The 16682-nt window shown below is 42.8% G+C and overlaps 1 protein-coding gene across 2 annotated transcripts in view; it reads left to right on the forward strand.

Annotated features, from left to right (window-relative positions):
• The window catches only part of TBXA2R (thromboxane A2 receptor), a 151428-nt gene that overhangs the window by 80666 nt on the left and 54080 nt on the right, over window positions 1-16682 (forward strand). Inside the window, exon 1 of one of the 2 annotated variants that reach the window (XM_066574200.1) lies at window positions 423-544. The exons of the other annotated variant lie outside the window; for it this stretch is intronic. The gene's annotated coding sequence lies outside the window, so the exon portion shown is untranslated. Of the gene's footprint in view, window positions 1-422; window positions 545-16682 lie in introns of those variants that run through there. 2 annotated transcript variants of the gene reach the window in all.

Raw genomic sequence — 16682 nt, forward strand, 5'->3', positions numbered from 1 at the left:
TCTACAGCAAAATCTGTACAATTTGTTGCAGATTTTGCCACTGAGGATAAACTATGGAAAACCCAAAGCAGAAAATCCACAGTAAACCCGACATGTGTGACCATAGCCTATTTGATAGCAGAGACTGCGGCTGCTTTTAAGGTGGCAGTGGGCCCCATTACCTGTAAGCTGCATGGGCTGCACAGAAGGAATGCCCATCGCTACTGCAACTTGGAAGATGATGACAAAGACAAAGAATGTTAGGAAATTGCTTCAGTGTGATTTTCAAACATAGTTAACAGAGGCAAGCATTTTAGTCATATTTTTGTTACTTGTGTTACTTAATCCAGGCTAAGTTAATCATGATTGTTATCTCTGAAAAACCTGAAATCCAGCAAAATATTTGTATGTGTTTCATCAGAATCAAGAGCAGTGGCTACTCAGAAAAAACTCAACTACGAGGCATTTCCAGATATGGATTCAGCTTCTGGAACATTCAGTACTTGTAAGGAATAACATCTAACGAGTGGAGCTGCAAAAATGCCAAAGATTACACATGGTTTCTGTAAGTGTTTAAAAATACAGTGTAAAACCATTTATCATATTCCTGAAGGCGCTCTCCAGTAGTTTGGAGGAGATTCTAGATCTCATAAGTGCAGCTCAAGGAGTAGAAACAATTGCTATGGCCTTACTTTCTTTGAATCCAACCATCCAACACTGTGAATGAAATCCCCCCCGCAGTCCCTAGCGCTGCAGTCAAATACAGCGCAATCCCTTTCTGCACTACGACGGCCTTAGGATGTAGAGAGAACGTCACCAGGCGTATAGAAAAACCTTCTTTTTAAAGCATGGTGAGCAGGCTTAGCATATATTTTACATAATCAGCTTTTCCCCCTTTTTTGGCAAATTTGTACATAGCATGGTGGGAAGATCATTTTTTATACAATTCTCGTAATATTTTTTTGGACAACATTGTGTGGTATGGAAGATATATAGACTATATGATTATGATTTGCGAATCCCAGTCATCTTCTCCACAGAATTTCTTCCATTATCTAAACGATTATAATGATAATCTGGTCTTCACATCACAACATTGGAAAGAAACAAAGTTTCTAAATCTATGTTTCATGGGAAATTCAATTAGGAGAGTAGAAACTAAGTTGTTTCGAAAACCTTTTTCGGGCAACTCCATGTTACCTGTTAAAGGCTGTCATCCGATACATGTGACTTCCAATTTACCAACTGTGGAATTCATCAGAGCTAAAAGGGCCTGTTCACAACAAGCTGATTATATGCAAGAAGCCAAAAACATCACCAGTATTAGGCCAGCTTCTCAGACTTGCCTTCCTTCTGCTATTTCTGGCAGACGTCGGCTTCATCTTGCTTTCTCTGTAACTTGAACTACTGCATGCTTCTCGTCAGCACTGCATGGGTTACATTCTCCAGCACTTCCATCTCAGCTGTAGGGCTTGGACAATTACCTTTCTATTTAGCTGAGCTGGGAATCCTCCCTCATTGCCTGAGTGCTGGTGTGTGTAAGCCTCAGACACCCAGCACAGGTCTTGTCTCTCACAATTTTGTCTGCACTTATCTTGTACTTGTTTCTGTATTTATTTGTTTGCTGCTCTCCTGTCATTATATGGTTTCTGTCTCTGACCTTGTTGTCTGTCCCACTGTCTTTTGCCTTATCCCTGTGTGCCTGTCCATTGTGGTCCTGTCCCTGCACCATTTCCGGTCCTGCCCTGTCTTATTGGTGTGTACAGTGAAGTGTCTTGTGTCCAATAAGGAAAAGCCAGGCCCAAGAGAAAGACTGTGGGGCCGTCCTTGTAGTAACGCTTACCATGCTTTTAAAAGGCAGGAGTTCCCCATCTCCCTGACTAGCAAAGGGCCAGATTTCCCATCTGACATTGCTCATAGGTCGGTCTGATTCACACCGCCTTGTACCAGTGCCTCTCATCACCGGGAGTCAGCTGCCAACCATTTCAGGACTAGCCCAAGCCAAACCGGTAGGTTGACTCAGTCGGTCCACACTCGCTGTCCTTAACAACCAGCAGGTTCCTTTAACGGGGTTACCCAGCACACACTATTCAAAACGCATGCCTCCAGAGATTTTTATCTAACACATGACAGAACCACATTGAGGAATAATCCATTCTTGGTCTTTTCCACCCCTTACTCTGAAAATTTCTCTGCTATCATTAAGATAGTACACAATAATTTAACCATTTTTAGACAAAATGACTCCCTTGCCAACATTTTGGATGGTAGCGTTAAATTTGTGGCAAAGAAGGCACCCACAATTAACAATAAGTTTACACATAACTCAAAATATATCAAATCTCAATTGGTTAAATCAAAAGGCTGGCTTTTATTGTGAAAATGGAGATTGTAGCTTATATAAAAGGATTGTACAAATGAAAAGGTTTTTAACCCCTTCCCGCTCTAGGGCGTAAGTTTATGTCCTGGCAGCCGCATACTTCCCGCTACAGGGCGTAAACTTACGTCCTGGGGATATTGCGAGATCATAAGAGATCTCGCGCTCTTCTGCAGCGGGAGCCGACTGTCAGTCATAGCCGGCCTCCCGCTGCAACAGCGGGGGTGCATCGGAGATGCGCTCCCTGCTGTTAACCCCTTCCCTGCCACAATCTATGTAGATCGTGGCATGGGAAGGGTTCACAGAGGGAGTGCGCTGTATAAAGGCTTGTTTTTTGCGGGACGAATTGTATTTTTCAATGGTGCTATTTAATGTACCATATAATGAACTGAAAAACTTTAAAAAAATTCTAAGTAGAGTAAAATGAAAAAAAAAAAAGACATTCCGCCATCTTTCAGTGTGTCTTGTTTCTACGGCGCACAAACTGCAACAAAAACGACATGATAACTTTATTCTACAGGTCAGTACGATTGCTACGATACCAAACTTGTAGTTTCTTTTTTACTGTACTACTCTTTTTTTTTTTTCAAAGACATTTAATTTTTTTCAATTATTTTCTGCTGCATCTTCTGCACACAATAACTTTTTTATTTTTCCGTCAACATAGTTGAGCAATGGCTCATTTTTTGCAGGATCTCCCATAGTTAACGTTAGTACCAATTTGGAATACATACAACTTTTTGATCGCTTTTTATTGAGATTTTTCTGGAAGACAGGGTGACTGAAAAAGTGCATTTCTGGCGTTCTTTATTTTTTTTTTCGGATGACATTCACCCTGCGGGGTAATTAATGCACAACTTTGATAATTCGCACTTTTATGGACACTGTGATACCATATATATATATATATATATATATATATATTTATTTTTTTTTGTAAAATTTGATTGGTGATGAATCCAGTCATGGATTCTATGGGTCTGTGCTGCTAAATTGTAGTCTTTTATGTGGGGTAGATTAATTCCATTGTCTTTGTGTTTGTGCAGTGTTTTAAGTGCTATGCACAGTCGCTTTCCCCCACACACAAAATTTCTGTAGAGATAATTTATCTTTTTTATGTCTTTTAGTTTTAGAAAAATGGGTAGGGAATGTAGGATGTATAGTAGTCGGGGGAATTCCGCCTTTTTTAAAAGATTGTCTCTCCCCAGGAAAGATATCGTGAAGTTTTTCCAGGTGTTTAAGGTCATTTCTAGTTTTCTGATATAGGGTTCTATGTTTGTGGCATACAGCCTAGAGGGGTTTCTCGTGACCTTGATTCCCAGGTACTGTATGGAGTGTGTTTCCCAATGAAAGGGATACTGGTCTGTCCATGGGGGTTTAGTTGGTCTTTTTAGTAGTAAAGCTTCAGTTTTGTCTAGATTTAGGGTGTATCCTGAGAGCCCCCCTAATCTTTCTATGTCCTGTAATAATGGAGTCAAGGTCTCCTTGGTTTTACTAACTATCAATAAGATGTCGTCTGCAAGCGTTTTTACTTTGGCCTCCATATAATTGCAGCTGGCTCCTGTGAAGAGTGCGGTTTTCACTAAATGTCTAAGTAATGGGTTTATCGATATGTTAAAGAGCAGAGGAGAGATAGGGCAACCTTGGCGGGCCCCCCTAAATAAATCAACAGTCAGTGTGTTAAGACCATTAGTTGTGAGAGTAGTGGGGGCGTTTGTTTGGGTTGCGTTTATATAATTTACAAATGTCTGTCCAAAATTACGTTCCCCAAAACCACATTCAAAAATGACCATGCCATTTTATCAAAGGCCTTCTCGGCATCTAGACTTAAGAGCATCATCACAGGGCTGTCTCGGTTTTGAGCAATAATTGTTGTCGCTATAGTGACCCTAATATTTTTTAAGGCACTCCTGCTCTGCGTGAAGCCTTTCTGTGATGTGTCCAGTACAGAGGGAAGGATAGACTGAAGTCTGTCAGCCAATATTTTCAACAGAAATTTGTAGTTGTAGTTTAATAGCGTATTGTTCTGTACGAGTTCGGGTTGTTCAGATCTTTGTTAGATTTAGGCAATAAAATGGTTCTGGACTCCCCAAAATCTTCGATTTGGGTCTCATTTATATATAACTAGCTGATATACCCGGCTTTGCCCGAGTTGATTTGGTACTGGTGTTTATCTGGTGTTCACACGGCAAATCTTATGAAGTGGTGGTTACTTTAGAGATACCGGGAAAAAAATATGTTCACCATTTTGCATGGTTCTTTGCGTTACCCAGGAAACACCACGTGGAGGCAACCATGTGACGTTTCCTTTATATAAAATGACATCAGGAAGTGAGAGAATTAGATTAAGTACGTAAACTTTGGACACTAATTGTTTTGCGCTTAGAATTGAATAATCGATTTGGGACCCATTAGCTTTTCCTAATTATGACATAATCAATGCCCGTGCCAAATTTCAAGTTTCTATGACACCAGAAAGTGAGTGAATTAGATTCCGTACGTAAAATTTGGATGCTAATTCTTTTGCACTTAGAATTGAATAATCAAGGTGGGACCCATTAGCTTTTCCTATTTATGACATAATCAATGCCCGTGCAAAATGTCACGTTTCTATGACACCGGGAAGTGAGAGAATTAGATTACGTATGTAAAATTTGGACGCTAATTCTTTTGCACTTGAATTGAATAATCAAGTTGGGACCCATCAACCTTTCCTATTTATGACATAATCAATGCCCATGCCAAATTTCACATTTCTATGACACCGGGAAATGAAAGATTTAGATTCCATGCGTAAAATTTGGACGCTAATTGTTTTGCACTTAGAATTGAATAATTGAGTTGGGGCCCATTAGCTTTTCACATTTATGACACAATCAATGCCCGTGCCAAATCTCAAGTTTCTATTACATCAAGAAGTGAGAGAATTAGATTTCATACGTAAAATTTGGACGCTAATTCTTTTGTGCTTAGAATTGAACTATCGAGTTGGGACCCATTAGCTTTTCCTATTTATGATATAATCAATGCTCGTGCCAAATTTCAAGTTTTTATGACATCGGGAAGTGAAAGAATTAGATTCCGTACGTAACATTTGGACGTTAATTCTTTTGCGCATAGAATCGAATAATCGAGTTGGGACCCATTAGCTTTTCCTATTTATGACATAATAATCAATGCTCGTGCCAAATTTCAAGTGGGAGAATTAGGTTACGTACGTAAAATTTGGACGCTAATTATTTTGCGCATAGAATTGAATAATCGAGTTAGGACTGAATAACTTTTCCTATTTATGACACAATCAATGCTCATGCCAAATTTCGAGTTTCTAGGACACCGGGAAGTAAGAGAATTAGATTCCATACGTAAAATTTGGATGCTAATTCTTTTGCACTTAGAATTGAATAATCGAGGTGGGACCCATCAACCTTTCCTATTTATCACATAATCAATGCCCGTGCCAAATTTCACGTTTCTATGACACCGGGAAATGAAAGATTTAGATTCCATGCATAAAATTTGGACGCTAATTGTTTTGCGCTTAGAATTGAATAATTGAGCTGGGGCCCATTAGCTTTTCATATTTATGACAAAATCAATGCCGGTGCCAAATCTCAAGTTTCTATTACATCAAGAAGTGAGAGAATTAGATTTCATACGTAAAATTTGGACGCTAATTCTTTTGTGCTTAGAATTGAACTATCGAGTTGGGACCCATTAGCTTTTCCTACTTATGATATAATCAATGCTCGTGCCAAATTTCAAGTTTTTATGACATCGGGAAGTGAGAGAATTAGATTACGTACGTAAAATTTGGACGTTAATTCTTTTGCGCATAGAATTGAATAATCGAGTTGGGACCCATTAGCTTTTCCTATTTATGACATAATAATCAATGCTCGTGCCAAATTTCAAGTGGGAGAATTAGGTTACGTATGTAAAATTTGGATGCTAATTATTTTGCGCTTAGAATTGAATAATCGAGTTGGGACCCATTAGCTTTTCATATTTATGACACAACCAATGCCTGTGCCAAATCTCAAGTTTCTATTACACCAAGAAGTGAGAGAATTAGATTTTGTACGTAAAATATGGATGCTAATTCTTTTGCACATAGAATTGAATAATCGAGTTAGGACCCAATAACGTTTCCTATTTATGACACAATCAATGCCCGTGCCAAATTTCGAGTTTCTATGACACCGGGAAGTGAGAGAATTAGATTCCATAATAAAATTTGGACGCTAATTCTTTTGCGCTTAAAATTAAACAATCGAGTTGGGACCCATTAAATTTTCCTATTTATGACATAATCAATGCTCATGCAAAATTTCAAATTTCTATGACATTGGGAAGTTGGAGAATTAGATTCCGTACGTAAAATTTAGACGCTAATTCTTTTGCGCTTAGAATTTAATTATATCGAGTTGGGACCCATTAGCTTTTCCTATTTATGACACAATCAATGCTCGTGCCAAATTTCAACTTTCTATTACACCAAGAAGTGAGAGAATTACATTCCGTACGTAAAACTTGGACGCTAATTCTTTTGCGCTTAGATTTGAATAATCGAGTTGGGACCCATTAACTTTTCCTATTCATGACATATTCAATGCTTGTGCCAAATTTTAAGTTTCTATGACATTGGGAAGTGAGAGATTTAGATTATGTACGTAAAATTTCGACGCTAATTCTTTTGCGCTAGAATTATATAATCGAGTTGGGACCCCTTTACTTTTCCTATTTTGGACATAATCTATGCTCTTACCAAATTTCATGTTTCTACGACATCGGGAAGTTGGCGAATTAGTGGTGAGTCAGTCAGTGAGTCAGTGAGGGCTTTTGTCTTTATATATATAGATGCATTGTAGAGTTGGGTCAATGTGGGTACCAAGTCTGCTGAGAGCATTTTATAATATTCTGCTGAGAGTTCATCTGGACCTGGTGATTTTCCCCCTGCTGCCGACGCTATTACCCCTTTTACCTCCTCCTCCTGTATGGTGGTATCTAGTAAGGATGCCTGTTCATCTGAGATCCGGGGGAAGCCCACTGTATCCAGGAAGGTATGTATGTCTCTAATGTTGGATGGTTCTGCTCTGTAAATCTTTGAAATAATCATAAAATATTTGTGCTATCTCTTTCCTGTTGGTTATTATATTTCCAGTGTTGGGATGCCGCAAAGTTAAAATCGGCTTGTGGGACTGGTTTCGTTTAGTTAAGTTGGCCAGTAGGTGGCCTGTCTTGTTACCCCATCTATAGAACTTGTTTTTGCTTAGTTGGGTTTGCCAATGTGCGGATGTATGCGCAAGGGTGTCTAGAAGGTGTTTTGCTGTTAAAAAGGTCTGATATGAGCAGTTGCTACGACAGTCGTTTTTTCTTCTTCTGTGCTACCAGCAGAGAGGTATGCAGCGCTGTAAATTCTGTCTGAAACTTTTTCCGTCTATGGGAAACGTAACTTATAATGTGACCTCGCATTACCACCTTTGATGCTTGCCAAAATAGCACTATGTCACCCTCATGTTCTCTGTTATCGTCCGCGTAATTATTCCACTGGATTCTCAAATATTCTCTAAAATCCTCTGATTCCCACAGAAAAGCAAGGAATCGCCACAATCGTGATAACCTCTGAGGAGGGATTAGCTGCAGTTCTAGCGTGACTGACGCATGATCAGAGAGAACTATGGGATGAATCGCAGACTGGTGGTATTGGTCAAAAAGACTGTTAGTTATCAAGAAACAATCTATGCGAGAAAATGAATGGTGTGCGTTGGAGCAGCATGTGTATTCTCTACTAGTGGCACTGCAAAATCGCCATGGATCACACACTTGTAGCTGATCCATCAATGTCAGCAGTGCGTGCGTAGTCAGGGCTGATTGCATGGAGGGGCCCGTTCTGTCAAGGGAGTCGTCCTGTACGCTATTAAAGTCACCGCTGATTATTAAATAGTCATTCAGATATGGATGCAGCGTTTCTACCAGTGTAGCATAGAATGTTGGTTGGTCTGTGTTGGGGCATAAATATTCACTAGGTAGTACATTAAAGAATTTATGCATACTCTTAACACTAGGTACTCTTCCTGTGGATCAGCTATAGTGTCATGTAGGGTATATGGTGTATTTTTTTAAATTAGGGTAGCTACTCCCCTGGACACTGATGTATGTGAAGCCGAGTAGGAAGAGTCGATCCATTGTGCTTTCAGGTCACCTCCTCCCCCCTTTTTCCAATGGGTCTCCTGTAGAAATATGATGGTTTGTGGCGTTTTAAATGAGTAATGACTTTTTTCCGTTTAACGGGTGTATTAAGTCATGCCACATTCCAGGAGAGAAAATTCAATATTGCAGGTGTTTGGAGTGTATCTGTTTCTGTACTCGTGGGCATCATAGTGTGCATGTTCTACATATAAATACCTTAAGGTATATCTCCTTTTCATCGTTGCTCCCCTTGGTCCCAGTGACCCGCGGACGCAACAGGATAGAAATCATGCCATGCCGGGGAAGTTCCCCAGTTCCCATATAAAAAATATTCTCTGAAAGTCAAACGGGTCAAATTATTGTATAGAAATAAAAACATATTAGCAATCAACATAAACATTAGGCTATGCTAAGTATAGGAATCGCCACATCCATGCTGTTTGGATCAAGATCAGAGCTTCTCCTGTATATTAGCCTCGTTCCCCAGCCTCCTTCAAGCCCACATATCTTCTGGCTTCCTCTGGGGAGTTAAATAGAAGAGGTTTGTTGCTTTCCTGAACTCTGAGTTTGGCAAATTGGGGTGAACAACTTCCTTTTTTGTTGAACAATCATGGAGAAGTCCTGAAACAACAGGATCTTTTCCCCCTGTATTCGCAGCTCCCTCTGACGTCTGTAGGCTTGTAGAATGGTTTCTTTAGTCATCCAGTGTAAGTATTTGGCTATTACCGGGTGTGGTCGTACCCTGTCGTTATTTCGTCCCTCTCTGGGTGGTCTGATACAGTGAGCCCTTTCTATTATTAGTTGATCATTAGGTTTGTCAAGCTGGAGAGCCTGTGGAAGATCTGTGGTCAGATATGTTATCAATTGGTTGTTGTTCACTGACTCTTGTATCCCGATGAAATGCAAGTTATTTCAGCGGTGTCTGTCATCTATCTTGTCCCGGAGTAATGCGGTCTCTGATTGGCTTCTTAATAGTGAGGTTTCTAAGGTTGCGATGTATGTTCCGTACTTTGGGTTCTCGCCTCCTGCTCTGTCACCCATTGGGCGCTATCTATAATCTGCGACAAGGCTGAATTTATTGATTTATGTAATGTCTCTAGCCTACTGTCGAATAGGGGAAGGAGTATTTTTGATACCTCCTGTGCCACCTCCATCATATTAGAAGCTCCATTTAGGGGTAGAGAAACCTGTGAAGTGGAGCTATCCATGTCCTCTGGGAGAGAATCAGATGTGACTGTGGCTTGCGGTTGAGCAGGCGCTGGAGGGGGGATGTAGGTCGTTGGATTCCCTTGTGTTCTTTAGATTTAGCTGCTTTACTTTTTGTTTTCCAATTGTTGATGTTTTTTCGGACTCGAATTGGCACGTTGTTCATGTCGGGGTGCCCACATTGCATTTGTTTAAGCATCTGTCCATACTTGTGTCTTACGGATCGTGTATACAGAAGCTAGACATACTGTCAAGCTCTCTATTTTTGCATCAGATTAATGATATGGATGTGGCTTCTCATCTAAAAATTATTCAGATTCCATCTGTACGTGTAATTCCCCACCGGGCTGGTTCATAACTAGCAATTGTATTTCGTGTTTGCTTGACGTATAATGATTTATGGTGAAATACTCCACAAGGCTCGTATTTCTAGGTTGGGGGCCCCGTTACCCACCAAGCTTCTCTCAGATAATGGTGTTGGTCTCGGCGTGTCAGCGTTCAGCCTGTGAAGCCTGGGTCGCATCCTGCCATGAGGCGAGTATTGCCGGGAGCTTTTGCTGTTGGGGTGATTTTGGGGAGGCTACATGTCCTGTTCCCTCAGCCTCTCGTCTCAGGTTCCGGTGAAGGGCCTCGGGACCGTACTTTCTATCCTTGGATCTGTGGCAGGAGCGTCACCTCAGTGAGGCGGGGGACTTCTCTGGAGCACGCAGATGATGCAGCTATCTTCTACAGCTGCTGCAGGGCACCGAAGGGGTCCCAATATTCCTGGGGCCCGTGCTTGTTGCAGGAGCACTGTAGAACACATCCTGCTCCCTCGGTGTCCAGGGGACGAGTCCTCAAATATTAATATTTTACTGTACAATCCTTCTACCAGGTCATTAGTATATTAAAAAGAAAGAAAAAGAATCAAAAGAAACAGAGCGACCCCTTATAAACTTATGTTGTTACAGAGTTATACAGCTACTTTCCTTGAGTTAATTCACTACAGCATCACTTAGAAACCCTAAAAACATTTTACCCACTAAAGTAGTAAGACTTACCGGCCTGTAGTTTTCAGGTTCACTTTTTGACCTCTTTTTGAATAGGCTAAGTGCCAATCCAGTGGAACAGACCCCATAACAATAGAGTCCTTAAATACAAGAAACAAGGGTCTGTCTATCAAATTACCTAATCCCCTTAAAATCCAGGGGTGTATGCCATCAGGACCCAGCGATTTGCCTCTTTAATTTTTTAAGACGGCTCTGCACTTGCTTTCTAGGTTAAACTGCTGACATTTAGTCGAGAGTTTACTTTATCACTCTGCATCTCCTCTGATATTTCATTTTTCTCTTTGAATACACTGGAGAAAAAAGCTATTTCATAAATTTGTTTTTACCTCATCTACAATTTTGCTACAATATTTTTTTAAGAGCCAAAACTTTCAGTATTAATCTTTCTGTTATTTATACAGTTGAAGAACAGTTTAGAGTTAGTTTTGCTCTTCTTGCTAATAAGTCCCACTGTCTCCATCTTTGCTGTTTTTGACTGATTTTTACATATTATATTTTTTTCCTTAGGCTGGGTTCACACAGGGCGGATTTGCTGCGGTTTTGCCACGGTTTGCCATTACATATCCGCACTGCAGCAAAACCGCTGCGTTTGCAGTGCAATGCAGCACAAATAAGTTTTGGCAAAAAGCTGTTCTGACAGGGCAGGTTTTTTCCGCACAGCCGCAGTGCGGTAATGCAACTGCAGCGCGTTTTTCAAAGATGCAGCATGTCCATTCTTCTGTCTTTTCCGCTGCGCTTTTTTGTCCATAGACCTCTATGGACGCAGCAAAATCCGCTGCAAAAAGTTAAAAAGCGATGCGGAAAAAAACGCTTGCAGATTTTTCCACAAGAAAATCGGCAAGCCAAAATTAACCTTTGAAGCGGTTTTGCCTCAGAAGCATTTCTTCTGCGGCAAAACTGCAACGGAAAAACCGCAGCAAATCCGCCCTGTGTGAACCCAGCCTTACAGGTTTTTAGTGCTTCTTCACTGCCTTCTTGTGTTAGCTTTCTGTTTGCAGTTTTTTCTCCCTTTACATTTTTATTAAGCCATATTGGTTTTCTCCTATTACTAAGTCTTTTATTCCTGTAAGGTATGAAGCTCTCACAGTAAGTAATTAGGATGCTTTTAAACATTTCCCATTTACTATCTGTATTTTTATTTTGAGGACATTATCCCAGTTAATAAGATTAAGGGCATTTCTGAGCTGATTGAACTTTGTCTTCCTAAAGATTAGTATTTTTTAGCTCCCCTATAAAGCTCTTTCTTGAAAGACAATTTGAAATGTATTATATTATGGTCACTATTTCCCAAGTGCACCCCAACCTGCACCCCTATTATTTTGTCAGGACATTAAATACAAAATGGCAGCCCCTTTAGTCGGGTCCTGTACAAGTTGGGTAAGGTAATTGTCTTTAGTCATTGACAGAAACTTGTTACCTCATTGTGATTTGCCACTTCATCTATTTGCCTGAGTAATATACTTTCAGTAACTTCTGTTATATTTGGTGGTCTATGGAAAAACCCTATGAGGATTTTATGGATGTTTTTCCCTCCTTTTTTTCTTCTTTCATACAGACTTCACATGTTCATCTCCCTCGTATACAACCTCCCGTAGTGTTGACTTTAAACAGGATCTTACATAAAAACAAATCCTTTCCCCTTTACAGTTTTTACAATTCCTTCTAAACAGACTGTTACCCTGTAAGTTCACCGCTCAGTCACACCTTTCACGCAACCAGGTCTCAGTTATTCCCACTATGTCGTAGTTTTCCTCAGACATTATTACTTCTAGTTCGTTTATTCTATTGGTCAGACTTCTAGCATTAGTTACTTTATTGGTCAGACTTCTAGCATTAGTCCCCATACATTTTAGAAGGTTTTGGTTATTTTTTATTTTAAGTGTATCATCTCTCTGATTGCCCTCCCCCCAGTTCCTAGTTTAAACACTCCTTCAATCTTCTAGCCATCTTCTCCCCCAGCACAGCTGCACCCTCCACATTGAGACGCAGCCCATCCCTACGGTAGAACCTGTAGCTGACAGCAAAGTCAGCCCCGTTTTCCAGGACCCCAAACACCAACTCTGGAGCCACTTGTTTACCTCCCTAATCTCCCACTGCCTCTCTTGTGTAGCACGTGGTACAGGCAGTATTTGAAAAAAACCCACTACTTTGACGGTCCTTGCCCTACATCCTAGTTCCCTCAAATTGTCTTTAAAGGGGTGGTCTCGCGAAACCAAGTGGGGTTATACACTTCCGTATGGCCATATTAATGCACTTTGTAATGTACATTGTGCATTAAATATGAGCCATACAGAAGTTATTCCACTTACCTGCTCCGTTGCTAGCGTCCTCGTCTCCATGGTTCCGTCTAAATTCGCTGGCAGCTTGCTTTTTTAGACGCGCTTGCGCAGTCCGGTCTTCTCCATTCAGCACGAGCCGCTTCAGTGTGCTCCCCGCTACAGCTCTTCTGCGCATGCGCAGACGAGCTGTCACTGCTCGGGAGCGCGCTGAAGCGGCCATTCTGCACCATCCTCTGTTAGAGGAAGGTGCAGAAACTGGAGCTGCCCAGCGGAGAAGACCAGCCCAGCCCAGCCCAGCCGCCCCGAGAAGCCTCCCAGGTAAGTGATGGGTCGGGGGGGGGCTGCCGCTGCGCCGGGCTGCGCCGGGGGGGGCTGCCGCTGCGCCGGGGGGGGCTGCCGCTGCGCCGGGGGGGGCTGTCGCTAGGCCGGGGGGGCTGTCGCTAGGCCGGGGGGGCTGCCGCTGCGCCGGGCTGCGCCGGGGGGGGCTGCCGCTGCGCCGGGGGGGGCTGTCGCTAGGCCGGGGGGGCTGTCGCTAGGCCGGGGGGGGCTGCCGCTGCGCCGGGGGGGCTGCCGCTGCGCCGGGGGAGCTAGCGCTAGGCCGGGGGGGCTGTCGCTGCGATGGGGGGGGCTGTCGCTAGGCCGGGGGGGCTGTCGCTAGGCCGGGGGGGCTGTCGCTAGGCCGGGGGAGCTAGCGCTAGGCCGGGGGGGCTGTCGCTAGGCCGGGGGGGCTGTCGCTAGGCCGGGGGGGCTGCCGCTGCGCCGGGGGGGCTGCCGCTGCGCCGGGGGAGCTAGCGCTAGGCCGGGGGGGCTGTCGCTGCGATGGGGGGGGCTGCCGCTAGGCCGGGGGGGCTGCCGCTGCGCCGGGGGAGCTAGCGCTAGGCCGGGGGGGCTGTCGCTGCGATGGGGGGGGCTGTCGCTAGGCCGGGGGGGCTGTCGCTGCGCCGGGGGAACTAGCGCTGGGGAGCCGGGGGCTAGCGCCGCTTACCTGCTGCCTGGCGGTGGGCGTCTGGTCGGCGGCTGCGATGCGTCCGGTTGCCATGGAGACACAGCTGGCGGCGTCTCGGGAGCGCGCACGTCGGGCTGAAGCAAGGGCTGTACACTTTGGGAGAAGAACCGGCGGCCATCTTTGGAAAAGTTTTTAAAAGTTGCTGAAACGCTGGAACAGTGAGTAGAAACCGGCTTTAAAAGTCATTTAAACGGGTGCTTAGTTTTGTATGCTGAATAAGGGGGACTGGGCAAAAAAAAAAATTAACTGCTTCCTCGAGACATCTCCTTTAAGGACCCTCCACCTACCTCTAACTTTGTCATTAGTGCCAATGTGTAGCATGACAGCTGTGTTCTCCCCAGCCCCTCCCTGCCATCTGTGAACCCAATCCGTGATGTGTCAAACTCGAGCGCCACTACCAGGATCTGTCTAGCCTGCCCTGCGCACCTATTCCCCCTCTTACTGTAGCAAACATTCCCCTGGTGGTCAGAGGCTATGTTGTGCTGCAGCAGTACTAAGCCTGTAATGGCATTCCCCTCATCTGCCAACTTTGCAAACTTATTGGGGTGTGCCAGTTCAGGACTAGCCTCCCTGTATCTCTTCCCTCTACCTCTCCTCCTGTCACCCAGCTAGCTGCCTTCTCATCTTGCTCTCCTATACTACCATCAACCCGCATATTTACCCCAGCGAGTGCTCAATGAGCAGCAAACTTCTCTCCATGGTGCCAATGGCTCTCTGTTACTGACCAATTTTGCTAAATACACTTATTTTCAAAAATAATCCATATCATAGAAGTTGTCAGAATTGAATGAAACCCCGCCTCTCTGCTGGCCACTCTGTGAGCGAGCCAGTGATACTTGCTCCTGTGCTCCTTTTCTAGTGTAGTGACAATCCTCTGATAAGGATTGTGTTTGTATTAGGCCTTCTTCACAGGAGTGCTGTTTTTGCTTATTATAGGCCTGTGAAAAGATTGCGTCTATTAGAAACAATGCTCGCATCTAAGCTCCATGGTGCATGAAAAGATAGGACCTGACCTATCTTTGGTGCATGCTTTCCATAGACTCCTATGAGATCTGGATAACCCACATGACGTAGTTCCCGAACGTGTGAACGGGCCATTTTACTGCTAATTAAGCTCGAGACTTAATAGCTGGTAATCACCCGTTCGCGCGATTTTTGCACAAGCGAGATGCAATGTTTTAGCGCAGCTATTTGAGCGCTAAAGCAGCACTCCTGTGAACGAGGCCTTACAGTGTACATTAAGGAGGGGTAACATTAAAATTTAATGTGAATTGAGTATACTAGAAAGTTAATCAAGCTAAAACATTTCCATTGTCTCCAGGTTATCTATTGTATCAGCAACATTTTATACTTAAAATCACCATAATTGTAAACATTGATTATTACAAATGCATAGCATGCATGATTGGAATTACCATATATTATTTAGGGAATGAGAAGATGCATTTCTAAAATGTAAATTAGAATTTGATGTAGATTAATATGACTTTATTAAATGTTATGCAGAAAAACACCTTTTTTGTGGTTGTCTGCAGTTTATGTATTGAATCATTAATATTCCATACATAAAATTGTAAACTTGACTATTGCAATAGAAGTTAATTTTAATAAATAATAATAAAGTATTTCTGAGGCCTCTGTTAGGCCTTATTCACTGGGGCATTTAAAACATCTGCCAAAAATTGCGGCCATCTGAAGCATTGGGTTCCAATTCATTCATTCAGATGGGCGATTTTTAGCCGCTTAAAATTAGCAGTCCGGAAAAGATAGCACATCCACTGCAGATCCCAGCACTCGCTATTACACGTGGCCGGCAGAGATAGGTCTTGCTAATAGGTCTTTTGGCCAGAATAAGCTGGCTGCTCCCATAGACTCCTATGGGAGCCTATGAGAGCCAGCAGAAAATGGAGGGGGTGTGAAGAGAGATGGAGGGAGGGGCAGGGGGAGGGAGTTTAGCAGCAGCTCATTCTACGAAACTCCCTCCCCCTCTATTTGCTGGCAGCTCTCATGGGAGCTTCTATTGCTGGAAGCTGCCAGCAAAGGCAGAGGGAGGGAGTTTAGCACCCGCAACCATATTGCAAACCTGCAATGGACCATGGAAAAAGCTTGAGAATACCAAAAGAATATCTACATGTGCTTCATTGACTACATCAAGGCCTTTAACTGCGTTGAGCAGTTTAGCAGTGGCTGAAATCCAGAGCCCAACAAGTTTGTACAAAACTATTGCTACATTTTGTATTTGCTTCCAGCACAAATTACTGAAGATTGAGTTCAGAGAAATGCATTATGTTTTGACCGTATTAGAGATTACTGGATGGTGGTGACAATAAAACATTGTTGGTGTATTGTACAACACTTGGCATAGGCAAGGATATATCTTGAAGGCATGAACTATATTAAGGCTGGAATTTTGCAATTAGCTAATATTTTAAATTGAGCAATAATAGTTTTTGGGTCACAGTCCTCTTATCCAGTTCATAATCGTCAAAAAAGAAGGTTGGAGTGTGAGTTCAGGCTTGTTTGTACTAGCCAAATATTGTCATGGTGTGAATGAATGAGAAGGTTCATTAGAGTTTGAATTTGATTTTCATCAA

The sequence above is a fragment of the Eleutherodactylus coqui genome, chromosome 7 (assembly GCF_035609145.1).
Source record: "Eleutherodactylus coqui strain aEleCoq1 chromosome 7, aEleCoq1.hap1, whole genome shotgun sequence".
NCBI lineage: Eukaryota > Metazoa > Chordata > Amphibia > Anura > Eleutherodactylidae > Eleutherodactylus > Eleutherodactylus coqui.